This window comes from Piliocolobus tephrosceles, chromosome 9 (genome assembly GCF_002776525.5).
Source record: "Piliocolobus tephrosceles isolate RC106 chromosome 9, ASM277652v3, whole genome shotgun sequence".
Taxonomy (NCBI): domain Eukaryota; kingdom Metazoa; phylum Chordata; class Mammalia; order Primates; family Cercopithecidae; genus Piliocolobus; species Piliocolobus tephrosceles.
In genome coordinates this window covers 64,154,916-64,171,840 of record NC_045442.1, presented here as the reverse complement: position 1 = coordinate 64,171,840, position 16,925 = coordinate 64,154,916, and the positions used below count along the sequence as shown (strand labels likewise).

The 16,925-nt window shown below is 39.6% G+C and overlaps 1 protein-coding gene and 1 pseudogene across 3 annotated transcripts in view; both read left to right on the top strand.

The window, feature by feature from the left end:
* Positions 1 to 16,925, top strand: part of HERC4 (HECT and RLD domain containing E3 ubiquitin protein ligase 4) — a 143,616-nt gene that overhangs the window by 58,149 nt on the left and 68,542 nt on the right. The window lies entirely within an intron of this gene.
* On the top strand, positions 3,453 to 4,091 carry LOC111537940 (annotated as a pseudogene).

Genomic DNA, 16,925 nt, shown 5'->3' with positions numbered 1-16,925 from the left:
TTCTGTTATATTAATGCTTTCCTTCATCTATTAAAGTTCGTGTTAAAATGTTGCTCTTAAGTCGTGAAGATTTCTGCGAAAGAGTTCCAAGATATATTGTTAAGTGAAAACAGCAAAATACAGAACAATGTTTATGGTTATTTGATTTGCTTATATTTACATAAGCATGCATTCCGTAAGTGCATAAGGAAATTCTGGATAAGTAAAAGTTACTTACAGTGAGTGGGTCATGTGGGAACTAGGAGATGGCTAGATACCAGTGGGAGGGATTTTTGTTTGTTTGTTTTCTATTTTAAATTGTGGTAAAATACGCACAATGTAAAATTTACAGACTTAAACCACTTTTTAATTAGCATTAAGTATATTCACGTTATTATGTAACCAATCTCCAGAACTCTTTTCATCTTGAGGAACTAAAACTGTATATGCATTAAACAACAACTCTCCATTCCCTTCTCTTCCTAGTGCCTGGCAACCACTATTCTACTTTCTGTCTCTATGGATTTGACTTAACACTAGGTTAGGTACCTCAAAGGAGTGAAATCGTATAGTAGTGTTTCTTTTTGTGACTCACTTATTTCACTAAGCATAATGTCCTCAGGGTTCATCTATGTTGTAGCACGTGTTAGAATTTCCTTCCTTTTTAAGCTGTATAATTCAGGCATACCTTGGAGATATTGTGGACTCAGTTCCAAACCACTGCAATGAAGCAAATATCGTAATAAAGCAAATCACAAAATTTTCGGTATCCTAGTGCATATAAAAGTTTTATTTATACTATATTTTAGTCTACTAAGTGTGCAATAATGACATTATGTCTTAAAAGACTATGTATATGCTTTAGTTTAAAAATATACTTTATTGCTTAATAATGCTGACACAGAGATGTGAAGTGAGCACATGCTGTTGGAAAAATGGTGCTGGTAGACTTGTTCTATGCAGGGTTGCCCCGAACCTTCAATTTGTAAAAATCACAGTATCTGAGAAGCACAGTAAAGCAAAGCACAATAAAATGAGGCATGTGCATGTTCTTATTATATGGATGTGGTTTGTGGCACCCAAAACAATTGCAATAGTAACATCAAAGATCACTGACCATAGATCACCATAAAAAAATGATAATGAAAAATATTGAAATATTGCAAGAATTGCTAAAGCTCATAAGGTTTACTGAATTTTTGATACTGAATTTTTACAAATTGAAGGTTTTTTGACAACACTGCATTGAGCAAGTCTATTGGCACCATTTTTCCAACAGCATATATACTCACTTTGTGTCTTTATGTCACATTTTGATAATTCTTAACCATATTTCAAAACTTTCATGTTGTTACTATATCTATAATGGTGATCTGTGATCAGTGATCATTAATGTAATTAATGTAATTGCTTTGGGGTGCCATGAACCTTACCTATATAAAACAACAAACTTAATTGATAAATGTGTATGTTTTGACTGCTCCACCAGCTGGCCATTCCCATCTGTCTCCTTTCCTTGGGCTTTCCTGCTCCTTGAGGCACAACAGTGTTGAAATTAGGCCAGTTAATAACCCTACAGTGGCCTCTAAGTATATAAGTGAAAAGAAGAGTCACACATCTCTCACTTTAAATCAAAAGCTAGAAAGGATTATGCTTAGTGAAGAAGGCATGTCAAAAGCTGAGACAGACTGAAAGCAAGGCTTCTTGTGCCAGTTATCCAAGTTGTTAATGCAATTTGAAGGAAATGTTAATGCTCTGGTGAATACATGAATGGTAAGAAAGTGAAAAACAGCCTTATTGCTGATATGGAGAAAATTTTAGTAGTCTGAATAGAAAATCAAACCCGCCACAACATTAGGATTAGCCAAAGTCTAATCCAGACCAAGATTCTAACTCTCTCCAAGTCTCTGAAGGCTGAGAGAGGTAAGAAAGCTGCAGAAAGAAAAGCTTGAAGCTAGCAAAGATTAGTTCATGAAGTTTAAGGAAAGAAGCCATCTCCATAACATAAAGTCCTGATGTATATGCTACAGCAAGTTATCTAGCATGTCTAGCTGAGGTAATTGATGAAAGTGGGTACACTAAACAACAGATTTTCAATGTCAACAAAACAGCTTTCTATTGGAAGGAAATGTCCTCTACAACTTTTCTTTTATAGCTAAGAGAAGTAGTCAATGCCTGACTTCAAAGGACAGGCTGAATGTCTTTTAGGGTTTAATGCATCTGGTGACTTTAGGTTGAAGCAAGTGCTTGTTTACCATTCTGAAAATGCCAGGGCCCTCAGGGATTATGCTAAATCTACTCTGCCTGTGTTCTATAAATGGAACAACAAAGCCTGGATGACAGCTCATCTGTTTACAGCATGGCATACTGAATATATTAATATGGGCTTAAGCCCACTGTTGAGACCCACTGCTGAGTAAAAAGATTGCTTTCAAAATATTGCTGCTTATTGACAATGCACTTGGTCACATCAGAGCTCAGATGTAGATATATATGGAGATTAATGTTTTCATGCCTGCTATTACAACATCCATTCTGCTGCCTTAGGAACAAGGAGTAATTTTGACTTTCAAGTTTTACTAATTAAGAAATACATTTCATAAGACTGTAGTTACCATATATAGTGATTCCTCTGATGGTTCTGGGCAAAGTAAATTGAAAACTTTCAAAGAATTCACCATTCCAGTTACTAAGAACATTTGTGAAGTGAGAGGATTGCTTGAAGCCGGGAGTTTGAGACCAACCTGGGCAACATAGTGAGACACTGTCTCTACAAAAATTAATTTTAAAATGCCAGGTGTGGTTGCACATGCTACTTGGGAGGCTTAAGAAAGAGGATTGCTTGAGCTTAGGAGTTGAAGGTTTACAGTGAGCTATGATCATACTAGTACACTCCAGCCTGGGTGACAGAGCAAGACCCTGTCTTTGATTCATGGGAGGAAGTCAAAATATCAACAATGATAGTTTAGAAGAATTTTATTCCAACCTTCATGGATGACTGAGGGGCTCAAGACTTCATTCGAAGAACTTAACTATAGATATGGTGGAAATAACAAGAGAACTAGAACTAAAGCCTGAAAATGTGACTGAATTGGTGCAATCTTACGATAAAAAATACCCCTCATCCAGTCCCAGGACATCTCAAAGCTTTGCAGAAAGAACAAAGAACAATTTGCCGGCCGGGCGCGGTGGCTCAAGCCTGTAATCCCAGCACTTTAGGAGGCCGAGACGGGCGGATCACGAGGTCAGGAGTTCGAGACCATCCTGGCTAACACCGTGAAACCCCGTCTCTACTAAAAAATACAAAAAGCTAGCCGGGCGAGGTGGCTGGTGCCTGTAGTCCCAGCTACTCGGGAGGCTGAGGCAGGAGAATGGCGTAAACCCGGGAGGCGGAGCTTGCAGTGAGCTGAGATCCGGCCACTGCACTCCAGCCCTGGCGACAGAGCGAGACTCCGTCTCAAAAAAAAAAAAAAAAAAAACAACAATTTGCCAAGCTCCTGAAGCAGAAGAGGATCACCCTGGGATATACACAGGCCTATGTGGGGCTTACCCTGGGGGTTCTATTTGGGTAGGTGTTCAGCCCAACAACCATCTGCCTCTTTGAGGCTCAGCAGCTTAGCTTCAAGAATATGAGTAAGCGGCGGCCCTTGCTGCAGAAGTGGGTGGAGGAAGCTGACAACAATGAAAATATTCAGGAGATGCAAAGCAGAAACTCTCGTGCAGGCCTGAAAGAGAAAGCGAACCAGTATTGAGAACCTAGAGAATTTGTTCCTGCAGAGCCCGGAACCCACACTGCAGTAGATCAGTCACATCGCCCAGCAGCTTGGGCTCTAGAAGGATGTGATCTGAGTGTGGTTCTGTAACTGGTGCCAGAAGGGCAAGTGATTAAGCAGTGATTATGCACTATGAGAGGATTTTGAGGCTGCTGGGTCTCCTTTCTCAGGGGCATCAGTGTCCTTTCCTCTGGCCTCAGGGCCCCATTTTGATACCCCAGGCTATGGGAGCCCTCATTGCACTGCACTGCACTGTATTCCTCATTCCCTTTCCTTGAGGGGGAAGCCTTTCCTCCTGTTTTCATTGCCACTCTGGGCTCTCCCATGCATTCAAACTGAGGTGCTTGCCCTTCTAGGAATGGGGTACAGGGAGAGGGGGAAGTTAGGGAAAGAGAACCCGGAGTCTGGGCAAGGACTTTTGGGTTTAAGTTTTTCATTCAGTAAGGAGGGAATTGGGAACACAGAGAGTGGGGGCTGGGGAGTTTGGGGCAACTGGTTGGAGGGAAGGTGAAGTTCAATGATGCTCTTGGTTTTTTTTTTTTTTTTTTTTTGAGACGGAGTCTCGCTCTGTCGCCCAGGCTGGACTGCAGTGGCCGGATCTCAGCTCACTGCAAGCTCCGCCTCCCGGGTTTACGCCATTCTCCTGCCTCAGCCTCCCAAGTAGCTGGGACTACAGGGGCCCGCCACCTCGCCCGGCTAGTTTTTTGTATTTTTTAGTAGAGACGGGGTTTCACCAGGTTAGCCAGGATGATCTCGATCTCCTGACCTCGTGATCCGCCCGTCTCGGCCTCCCAAAGTGCTGGGATTACAGGCTTGAGCCACCGCACCCGGCCTGATGCTCTTGATTTTAATCTCCATATCATGTGTCACTTTTTTCTTAAAGAAGCCTGGGATACAGTAGGTAGAGAGAGAAAAAAAAGAAAAATACTCCTCATCCATTTGTGTTTTATGGATGAGCAAAGAACGTGTTTTCTTGAGATGGAACCTACTGCTGGTGAAGATGCTATGAACATTATAGAAATGACAACAAAGTATTTAGAATATTCCATAAACTTAGTTGACAAATCTGCAGCAGGGGTTGAGAGGCTTAACTTTACTTTTGAAAGCAGTTCCGTGGGTAAAATGGTATCACACAGCATCTGCTGGTATAGAGAAATCTTTTATGAAGAGAAGTCAATGAGTGTAGCAAACTTTGTTGCTGTCTTAAGAAGTCAATCAATGTAGCAAACTTTGTTGCTGTCTTAAGAAATTGCCACAGCTACCCCAGCCTTCAGCAATCACCACCCTGATCAATATTGACACCATCAACATTGACGCTGAGGCGAGACCCTCCATCAACAAAAAGATGAAGACTTGCTGAGGCTGAATTGATTATTAGCATTTTTTAGCAATAAAGTGATTTTAAATTAAGGTATATGAATTTTTTTTTAAGATACAATGCTATTGCACACTTAATAGACTACAGTATATTGGCCTGGGCACAGTGGCTCATGCCTGTAATCCCAGTGCTTTGGAAAGCCAAGACAAGAGAATCACTTGAGGCCAGGAGTTTGGGACCAGCTGAGGCCACATAGACCCTTGTCTCTATAAAAGAAAAAAAAGAAAACCAACTGTGTCAATGGACTACGGTATTATGTAAACATCCTTTTTTTTTTTTTTAAATGAGATAGAGTCTTGCTCTGTCACCCAGGCTGGAAGTGCAGTGGTGCAATCTCGGTTTACTGCAACCTCCACCTTATGGGTTCAAGTGATTCTCGTGGCTTAGTCACCCTAATAGCTAGGATTTCAGGTATGCACCACCACATCTGGCTAAATTTTTTAGTATTTTTAGTAGAGACAGGGTTTCAACATGTTGGCCAGTCTGGTCTCAAACTTCTGGCCTTATGTGATCTGCCCACCTTGGCCTCCTAAAGTGCTGGGATTACAGGCGTGAACCACTGCACCCAGCTTAGTATAAACATACTTTTATGTGCACTCTGAAACCAAAAATTTGTGTGACTGTGTGACTTGCATTATTGCGATATTTGCTTTACTGCGGTTGTCTGGAACCAAACCCTAAATACCTTTGAGGTATGCTTATACCACATTTTGTTTATCTATTTATTTGTCAGTGGACAGTTGGGTTGTTTCCACCTTTTGGCTGTTGTGAATAATGCTGCTATGGATATAGGTGTACAGGTGTCTCTTTGAGATCCTGCTTTTAGTTCTTTTTGGTATATACAGGAGGTAATTATTTTCTATTTTTTAAGAATTTGAACTCTTTGAAAATACTGCTTATTAAAAATATTTAAAAATTTTGACCCAGAAGTGGACTCAGCGTATAAGGACCATTTTCCACATCCATATGATTACATCTCCAACCAGTCAGCAGCATCCATTCTCCTGCCTGCCAAACTATCCTTGAAACACCCTAGCCTCCAAATTTCTGGGAGGACTGATTTGAGTAATAAAACTCAAGTCTCCCATTTAAAAACAACAAACAATTTTTTAACTAGAAGGGAAGCTGCTGCCCTATAGGCAGAAGACCCAGGCCTAACAGGATTTATCACTTGCTGAATAAAGAGCCCCTGGGCTTTGAATAAACATCAACAATAGGCAGGAATTAGTCTCCGTGTGCCTTGGGTGAGACCCAGTACTGTCAGATGTGATCCAGCACAGTCTTAGCAGTGGTGGCCATGAGAGCGCTTGCATCACCTCTACCCCAACTCTTAAGAATCTCAGCACAGAGAGAGAGAGAGTGAGAGGGAAACTTCATTTGTTTTGGGGGAGAGTAAGGGAGAAGAATAAGAGACTCTGCCTAGTAATCCAGGGAATTCTCCGAGATCTTACCCAGGTTCACCAAGGCAGTATCTCTATGAGTTGGCAAGAGTCACAGTTTTGCTGGGCGTGGTGGTGTGTGCATGTAGTCCCAACTACTTAGGAAGCTGAGACAGGAGGATCACTTGGACTCAGGAGTTCTGGGCTGTAATGTGCTCTGCTGATTGGGTGTCCAAACGAAGTTTGACATTAATATAGTGACTTCCTAGGAGTGGGGGGCCACCAGATTGCCTAAGGAGGGGTGAACTGGCTCAGGTTGGAAATGGAGCAGGTCAAAACTCCCATGCTGATCAGTAGTGGGATCGTGCCTGTGAATAGCCGCTGCACTCCACCCTGGGCAACCATAGTGAGAAACTGTCTCTTTAAAAAAAAAAAAAAGGTGTTACTGGGCTTGGAGTGTCCACTAATGCTCATGGCTGCAGTGACTGAAGAATTGACCTAGTTACACTCAATTCCTTTTGAATACTTGGAATGCCTTCCCAAGAAGTTCAGATACAAACAAGTACAGACTGCAAAGAATAGAATAAATACCTAACTCTTCAATGCTTAGACATCGATGAAAATTTAGAAGCATCAAGATCCAGGAAAACATGACCTCACCAAACCAACGAAATAAGGCACTAGTGACCAAACATGAAGAGACAAAGCTACGTGACTTTTCAGAGATTCAGAACAGCTGTTTTGAGAAATCTCAACTAAACTGAAGATAAACAGAGAAGAAGTCCAGAATCCTATCAGATAAATTTAACAGAGATCGAAACAATGGTAAAATATCAAAGAGAAATTCTGAAGTTAAAAATTTAATTGACAACCTGGAGAATGCATCAGAGGCTCTCAACAGCAGAATTGATCAAGCAGAAGAAAGAATTAGCATGAAGACATGCTATATGAAAAATATACAGAGTTGACAAAAGACAAGAGTGAAATACTCCCACAGGATCTAGAAAATAGCCTCAAAAGGGCAATTCTAAGGGTTATTGGCCTTAAAGAGGAGGTAGAAGGAGAGATAGGGATAGAAAGTTTATTTAAAAGTTAATAATTAGACCTTTTCAATCCTAAAGAAAAATCAATATTCAAGTGCAAGGTTATAGGACACCAAGCGGATTTAACCCAAATAAGACTATCTCAAGACATTTGATAATCAAACTAAAACTCCAAAGGTCAGGGATAAAGAAAGGATCTTAAAAGCAGCAAGAGAAAAGAAACAGCATACAATGGGGCTCTAGTACATCTAGCAGCAGACTTCTCAGTGGAAACCTTACAGAATAGGAGAGAATGGCATGACATACTTAAAGTGCTAAAGGAAAATAACATTTATCCCAGAATATTATATCCAGTGAAAATATCCTTCAGATGTGAAGGAGACATAAAGACTATCCCAGACAAACAAAAACCAAGGGGCGGCCGGGCATGGTGGCTCATGCCTATAATCGCAGCACTTTGGGAGGCTGAAGCGGGCGGATCATCTGAGGTCAGGAGTTCGAGACCAGCCTGGCCAACATGGCGAAACCCCGTCTCTACTAAAAATAAAAATTAAAAAATTAGCTGGGCATGGTGACTGGCGCCTATAATCCCAGCTACTCAGGAGGCTGAGGCAGGAGAATCGCTTGAACCCAGGAGATGGAGGGGGTTCCATCAATAGCAGACCTGTTCTATAAGAAATGCTAAAGGGAGTTTTTCATTGTGAAGGAAAGGGACATTAATGAACAATAACAAATCAACTGAAGATACAAAAGTCACTGGTAATAGTACACAGACAAATATAAAATATTGTAACACTAGTCGTTGTGTACAAACTACTCATCTTGGGTAAGAAGACTAAAATATCAGATCAAAAATAATAACTACAGCAACTTGTAAAGACATATACAGTATAATAAGATATAAATAGGTGTAACAAAATTAAAGAGCAGGGGAAAAGATGATGAAGTGTAAAGTTTTTATCAGTTTTCTCTTTGCTTATTTGTTTTTGTTATGAGAGTAAACTTGTCATCAGTTAAGATGTTATTTGCAAGCCTGGTAACCTCAGATCAGATCAGAAAACAGGAGGCAAGAGGATTGCTTGAACCCAGGAGTTTGAGACCAACCTAGGCAACATAGTGATACCCCATTTCTATAAAATATAAAAATTATGCTGGCATCGTGGCACATGCCCATAGTCCTGGTTGTTTAGGAGGCTGAGGTAGGAGGACTGTTTGATCCAGGAGGTTGAGGCTCCATGATTGTGCCACTGCACTTCAGTATGGGCAACAGAATAAGACCATGTCTCAAAAAACAAAATTAATCGGTGCACAGAAAATTAGAGGAAAAAAAAAGGAAATTAAAACATACCACCAGAGAAAGTCACATTCACAAAAAGGAAGATAAGAAGGAAGGAAAGAAGGAAGAGAAGACCATAAAACAAGAAAGCAAATTTTACAATGTCAGGAATGAGTCCTTATTAACAATAACATTTAGTAAACGGACTAAACTGCCCAGTCAAAAGACACCGAGTGGCTGGCTAGATGAAAAAACAAGACCCAGTGATCTGCTCCCTCCAAAGAAACATACTTCACCTCTGAAGAAACATACACTGAAAATAAAGGAATGGAAAAAGATATTCCATGCAAATGGAAACCAAAAAGAGGAGTAGCTATACTTTTATCAGACAAAACAGATTTCAAGACAAAAAGTATAAGAAGATATAGAAGGTCATTGTATAATGATAAAAGGATTAGTTCAACAAGAGGATATAACAGGTATAAATATATGTGCACCCAACACTAGAAAACGCAGATGTACAAAGCAAATATTAGAGCTAACAAGAGAAACAGACCCTAATAAAATTACAGCATAATATTGGCATAAAAACAGACACATGGACCAATGGAACAGAACAGAGAATTCAGAAATAAATTCACATATGTACAGTGAATTCATTTTGGACAAGGGCGCCAAGGACATACATTGGAAAAAGGATATTCTTTTCAATAAATGGTACTGGGAAACCTGAATATCCGTATGCAGAAGAATGAAACTAGACCCCTCATATAGTTAGGCTTTGTGTCCCCACCCAAATCTCATCTTGAATTGTAATCCCCATAATCTCCATGTGTCAATGGAGAGACCTGGTGGAGGTAATGGAATCATGGAAGCGGTTTCCTCCATACTGTTCTTGTGATAATGAGTGAGTTCTCACAGGATCTGATTGTTTTATAAGGGGCTCTACCCCATTTTGCTCGACACCTCTGCTTCCTGCCACCTTGTGAAGAAGGTGCTTTGCTTCCTCTTCGCCTTCTGCCATGATTGTAAGTCTCCTGAGGCCTCCCCAGCTATGCTGAACTGTGAGTCAGTTAAACCTCTTTCCTTTATAAATTACCCAGTTTCAGGCAGTTATTTATAGCAGCATGAAAACAGATGAATACACCCCTGTCTCTCACTGTATACAAAAAGCATGTACAAATGGAATAAAAACTTAAATCTAAGACCTGAAACTATTACAAGAAAGCTGAGGAAACTCTCCAGTACATTGGTCTGGGCAAAAATTTCTTGAGTGATACCTCGCAAGCACAGGCAACCAAAGCAAAAGTGGACAGATGAGATCACGTCAGATTAAAAAGCTTCTACACAGCATAGGGAACAAGAAAGTGAAGAAGCAACTCACAGAATGGGAGAAAATATTTGCAAACTACTCATCTGATAAGGAATCGATAACCAGAATATATAAAGAGCTGAAACAACTCTATAGGAAAAATCTAACAATCTCTTTAAAAAATGGGCAAAAGATCTGAATAGGCATTTCTCAAAAGAAGGTATACAAATGGCTAACAGGTATATGAAAGGTACTCAGCATCATTAGAGAAATGCAAATCAAAACTAAAATGAGGTATTATCTCACTCTGGTTAAAATGGCTTTTGTCTAAAAGATGGGCAATAACAAATGCTGGCAAGGATATGGAGAAAAGGGAACCCTTGTACATAGTTGGTAGGAATGTAAATTAGTACTGCCACTGTGGAGAACACTATGGAGATTCCTTAAAAAGACTAAAAATAGAACTACCATATGATCCATTGCTCGATATATACCCAAAATAAAGGAAATCTGTACATCACAGAGGTGTTTGCACTCCCATGTTTACTGCAGCGCTATTCACAATAGCGAGGATTTGGAATCAATTTGAGTGTTCATCAACAGACATGGATAAAGAAAATGTGGTGTATATATATACACAATAGAATACTATTCAGCCATAAAAAAGAATGAGATCCTGTCTTTTGCAACAATATGAGAACTGGAGGACATTATGTTAAGTGAAATAGCCAGCAGAGAAAGACAGTCACATGTTCGCACTTGGTGGTGGAAGCTAAAAATTTAAACAATTGTACTCATAGAGATAGAAAATAGAAAATAGAATGATGGTTACCAGAGGCTGGGAAGGGTAGTGGGGTAAGGGGAGAAAATAAGGGTAGTTAATAAGTACAAAGATGTAGTTAATAGAATGAATAAGACCTAGTATTTCATAGCACAACAGAGTGACTACAGTTGAGAATAATTTATTGTACATTTAAAAATAACTAAATTTATTATTGGAACATTTGTAACACAAAGAAATGATAAGTGCTTGAGGGGATGGATACTCCATTAATTCTCATGTGATTTTTACACATTGTATGCCTGTATCAAAATGTCTCATGTATCCCATAAATATATATACCTCCTGTGTACTCATTAAAATAAGGCCAGGTGTGGTGGATCAGGCCTGTAATCCCAGCACTTTGGAAGGCCAAGGTGTGCGGATCACTTGAGGTCAGGAGTTTGAAACCAGCCTGGCCAACTTGGTGAAACTCCGTCTCTACTAAAAATACAAAAAATTAGCTGGGTGTGGTGGCAGACACCTGTAGTCCAAGCTACTCAGGAGGGTGAGACAGGAGAATCGCTTGAACCCAGGAGGCAGAGGTTGCAGTGAGCCGAGATTGCGCTACTGCACTCCAGCCTTGGCAACAGAGTGAGACTCCATCTCAAAAAAAAAAAAAATTAAAAAAATTAAACATTTTAAATTTGCCTTTTATATCCTTGCTGCTTTGGCCAATTGTATATGCCTATTTTTTTATCTATTATTCTTGCAGCTCTGATTATTTTTTCATTGATGTTAATTTGCTGCTTAAATAGTTGGAAATATTTGAATGCTGTTTTCTCATTCATTTTTTTGACAACCTGAAACCAAGATGTCCTTCTTTTTATATATATATATTTTTGCTATCCCAAACTTCCTTAGAATTGTCTTCTCATTTATCTGTTGATGGAAACCAGGATCATGATTTTCTATAAAGTGATGCAAAAGTTGAGTCACATGTGTGTGGTGTGTTAGTAGATTTTATCTATTCACAGTGACGAGGATACTATGAAGGTTGACATTTGTAAAGGTCCAGTGCTTTTTATTGTAAATAATCTTGATGATTTTTTTTATAATTAAAAAGATTTTTCAGTTACGCTAATATTTAACAAAGGTCACCATTACTTAGGAATGCATTTTGGCACTTGGAAACTGCAGACCTTGAGATTATTTGCATTAGAATGGAGAAGGAGTTGATGTTTTAAAATAAGTCGTTTTTGCTGCAGTTTAGTTTCATCAAAAAATTGTGATACATTGTAGCCAAAAGTTGGAAACAACGCACGTCCATCAGCAGATGAATGAATGAAGAAAATATCATATATGTCTATAGTGGAATAGTATTCAGCCATATAAAGGAATGAAATTCTCATACATTATGCAATGTGTATGAATCTGGAGAACATTATGTGGGGTGAAAGACAGACACAGAAGGACAAATATATGAGTCTACTGATAAGAGGTACCTAGAACAACCAAATTCATAGACAGAAATAGTGGTTACCAGTTCCTAGAGGGAGGAGGGAATGGAGAGTAATGGGTTTCTGTTTTAGAAGATGAAGTTCTAGAAATGGTTAGTGGTGCATGTATTTGTAGTGGTGAATGTAGTTGCACAACATTGTGAATATACTTGCTACCACTGAATTGTGCAGTTAAAATGGTTAAAATTGTAATTTTTATGTATATTTTGTGATAAATTATGTAAAAGTTGATAATCTTTTTGCACTGTACTCAAGCTGTGTAGGATAAAAACTAGTTACATATGAACTTAATTTACCAATTCTAGCCCTTCCAAAGGTTAAACTCATGGCCCCCAGCATGAATTACATTTTAATCATAAACTGTGTGGGCAATGCCATGGGTAAACAAGAGGACTTTTTTATTTTTTTAAATACAAGGTCTCACTCTGTTGCCCAGGCTAGAGTGCTGTGACATGATCACAGCTCACTGCAACCTCAACCTCCCAGGCTCAAGCAGTCCTTTCACCTCAGCCTCCTAAGTAGCTGGGACTACAGGTGCTTGCCACCACACCTAGCTAATATTTAAATTTTTTTGTAGAGACGGGGTCTCACTATGTTGCCCAGGCTAGTGTTGAACTCCTGGATTCAAGTGATCCTCCTGCCTTGGCGTCCCAGAGTGCTGGGATTACACGTATGGGATTATACTGCACCCAGCTGACAAGAGGACATCTTAATAGCCAGAATATTCCTTTGGTTTAGAGATTATTATCTCCCTGGAGCCAGGCAAGGGGCACACCTTTCTTTAAAATGTGTAAAGTTTAAATAACTATATTAGTTTGCTAGAGTTGCTTGTAATAAACTACCACAAACTCGGTGGCTTGAACAATACAAATTTATTGGCTCACTATTCTGCAGACTAGAAGTCCGAATTTAGAGTTGCTTCCTTCTGAAGGCTGTAAGAAGAATCTGTTACATGTGTCTTTCCTAGTTTCTGGTGGTTTGCTGTCAATCTTTGGCATTCCTTGGCTTGTAGACCTTGGCCTTCTTTGTGTACATTTCTGTGTCCAAATTCCCCCTTTTATAAGGACACAAATCATATTGGGTTATGGACCTACCCTATTCCATTATGACCTTAACTAATTACATCTGCAGTGACCTTATTTCCAAATAAGATCGTATTCTGAGATATTAGGGATTAGGATTTCAACATACAGTATTTTTTTCTTTTTTCTTTTTCCTTTTTTTTTTTTTTTTTTTGAGACAGAGTCTGGCTGTGTTGCCAGGCTGGAGTGCAGTGGCATGACCTCAGCTCACTGCAGCCTCCACCTCCCAGGCTCAAGCGATCCTCCCACCTCAGCCTCCTGAGTAGCTGGGACTACAGGTGCATGCCACCATACCCAGTTAACTTTATGTATTTTTTGTAGAAATGGGGTTTTACCATGTTGCCCAGCATGTTCCCCAATTTCTGAGATCAAACAATCTGCCTACTTGGGCTTCCAAAGTGCTGGGATTACAGGCATGAGCCACTGTGCCTCGCCCAATATGCAAAGTTTTAGGAGACCCGGTTCAACCCATAGCAATACCCCAGACCTGCTGAGCTAACCTTTACTGCACAGAGGGTATCCTCAGCATCACCCCCATTAGTACAGGCAAACTTTGTTCCTTCAGATGACTTATTGGATGGTATGATGGCTTCCACCTGTAACCCCAGCACTTTGAGAGGCTGAGGCAGAAGGATTGCCTGAGGATAGGAGTCCAAGACCAGCCTGGGCAACATAGCGAGATCCTGTCTCTATAAAAGAAAAAAAAGTGACTTGTCATACCTGATTAAGTAACCACCATTCTCAAATATAACACTTCAGATAAGTCTTTGGTTGCATAATGGATTTTTTTCAGTTATATTCTAGTAGGAAAGGGAGCATATTCTTATTGAACCTTTGTAAATAATTATATTACTAATAAAGGAAGGGAGACTCAGTAAGAGATGAAATTCTGGGCATCAGTGAGAATCAGGTATCATTTTTAATTAGTTCCTTTTAGTTTACCAAAGCAGAGTTTATGAAATTGTGGATTAGTTAACTTTAGAAAGGAAGAATGAGCACAAAATCAAAATTAAACATTCAAACATGTAACCATAATAAAATTTTCTTCATCAGTGCATTCTTTCTTATGTGATGAATTCTTATTCTGCTGGACCTTGGGTTAGCAGTTTCATGAAATGTCTGCTTCTCAACTAACAAAAAAGATTATGAGAAATCCTAATGCACTTCACTGCTACATTTTGAAAGTTACGTGAGAGAGATCTCTTCAGAACCCTATACCTAAGTGTCTTGTCTTTGATATATACATTGTTTCACATACCTGATGGAATCCTTTTAACAAGGCTCTGAAACTCTATTGCTGAAAACACAAACTGGCCTGTAGCTTGTAGGAGAGTCTTCGGGCAAGCATCAGAGCAGACAAAAACTACTAATAGGTAACAGAGGCTTAAAATAACTGTGGTTATTTTATCAAATGATATGATCTGATGAAGATTCATAGTAAGAATAATAATGTTTCCAAAGATGATGATTAGGCCTATTTTCAAGGAACTCAGTGACTCTTACATCTGATATGTAAATATAGCTGAATATAATCATTTATAGACAAAAACGAAATCTTGAGATACAGCATTATCTTGAGATCTAATATACCAGGTATACACAAGAATATCAAAAGATCCAGCAAGTCTGGGATCAAGCCTAGATATATTTTTATTATTTTATTTTATTTTATTTTTTTAAAACTCCATAGGAGCCGGGCGCAGTGGCTCATGCCTATAATCCCAGCATTTTGGGAGGCCAAGATGGGTGGATCACTAGAGGTCAGGAGTTCGAGACCAACATGGTGAAACCCTGTCTCTACTAAAAATACAAAAATTAGCCGGGCATGGTGGTGCACACCTGTAGTCCCAGCTACTCACTCATTGGGGCTGAGACAGGAGAATCACTTGAACCCAGGAGGAGGAGGTTGCAGTGAGCTGAGGTTGCGCCATTGCACTTCATCCTGGGCGACAAGAGTGAAACTCCATCACAAAAAAAAAACAACTCCATGGGTAAGCCTGAAGAACATCCCCTTTTGAGAACTCCTGGCATAGAATATGTGAATTAGAAACAATAATGTTAGAGAACCACTGGCATAAGTGAGAATTAGAGCAGTAACGTTGTGCCAGAAAACATTTTAAATGATAAGTGAAATTAGAACTGGATAGCACTATACTCTTTTTTTTTTTTTTTTTAATTGAGGCGGAGTGTCACTCTTTTGCGCAGGCTAGAATACAGTGGCACGATCTTGCCTCAGTGCAGCTTCTGCCTCCCAGGTTCAAGCAATTCTCCTGCCTCAGCCTCCCGAGTAGCTGGAATTAGAAGCAGCGCCACCACACCCAGCTAATTTTTGTATTTTCAGTAGAGATGGGGTTTCACCATTTTGGCCAGGCTGGTCTCAAACCCCTGACCTCAGGTGATCCACCTGCCTTGGCCTCCCAAAATGCTGGAATTACAGGCATGAGCCACCATGCCTGGCCTGTGTGATTTTTAATTGTATTATTATTTATTGGGAGCTTTTGGGGTTTCTTAAAAAAATATTTTCCAGTGGAGTGCAGTGGCTCACGCCTGTAATCCCAGCACTTTGGGAGGCCGATGCGAGTGGATCATGAGGTGAAGAGATCAAGACCATCCTGGCCAACATGGTGGAATCCCTGTCTCTACCAAAAATACAAAAATTAGCTAGGCGTGGTGCCGCACACCTATAGTCCCAGCTACTCGAGAGGCTGAGGCAGGAGAATTGCTTGAACCTGGGAGGCAGAGGTTGCAGTGAGCCAAGATCACGCCACTGCACTCCAGCCTGGCGACAGAGCGAGACTTCATCTCAGAAACAAACAAAAATATTTTCTATCCATGGTTGGTTGAATCTGCAAATATGGAACCTATAGATACGGAGGGCTGACTATGTTTCTTCTGCCTCTTACAAGAGCACAAGTCATGGTGGATTAGGGCCTAATTTCCAAAAAGAGGAAATTTATGTTTCTAAGAAACCTGCAAAAATTATTACCCTCTTTAGTATCAAAGAAATGCAAATTTGAAAAGCAAGAAGATAGTAAATAAAATAAATAAAGCCTAATTTTAATAATCACCTCTTTAATGCCCTTATCTCCAAATACAGTCACATTCTGAGGTACTCAGGGTTAAAGCTTCAGATCTATTTGGGTGGAGGATACAGTTCAGCTCATCACAGGAAGGCAAAAATCAAATAAGTATGAGAGGAAATGTGGATACTTCATTAAGATATAATCATAGGTGCTTGAGAAATAATAGTTACCTATTTTACTAAAGTGACATAAATATAGATGATAATATGATTGAAAAGAATTTTAGCTGTTTTGTAAGTCAGGAGCCTTTGTTCTTTTTTCCTCTTAAATTTAAAGAACAATAAAATCAACATAAAGCATAGAATATTATTTTAATAAAACAGATTATTTGCTATCTAGC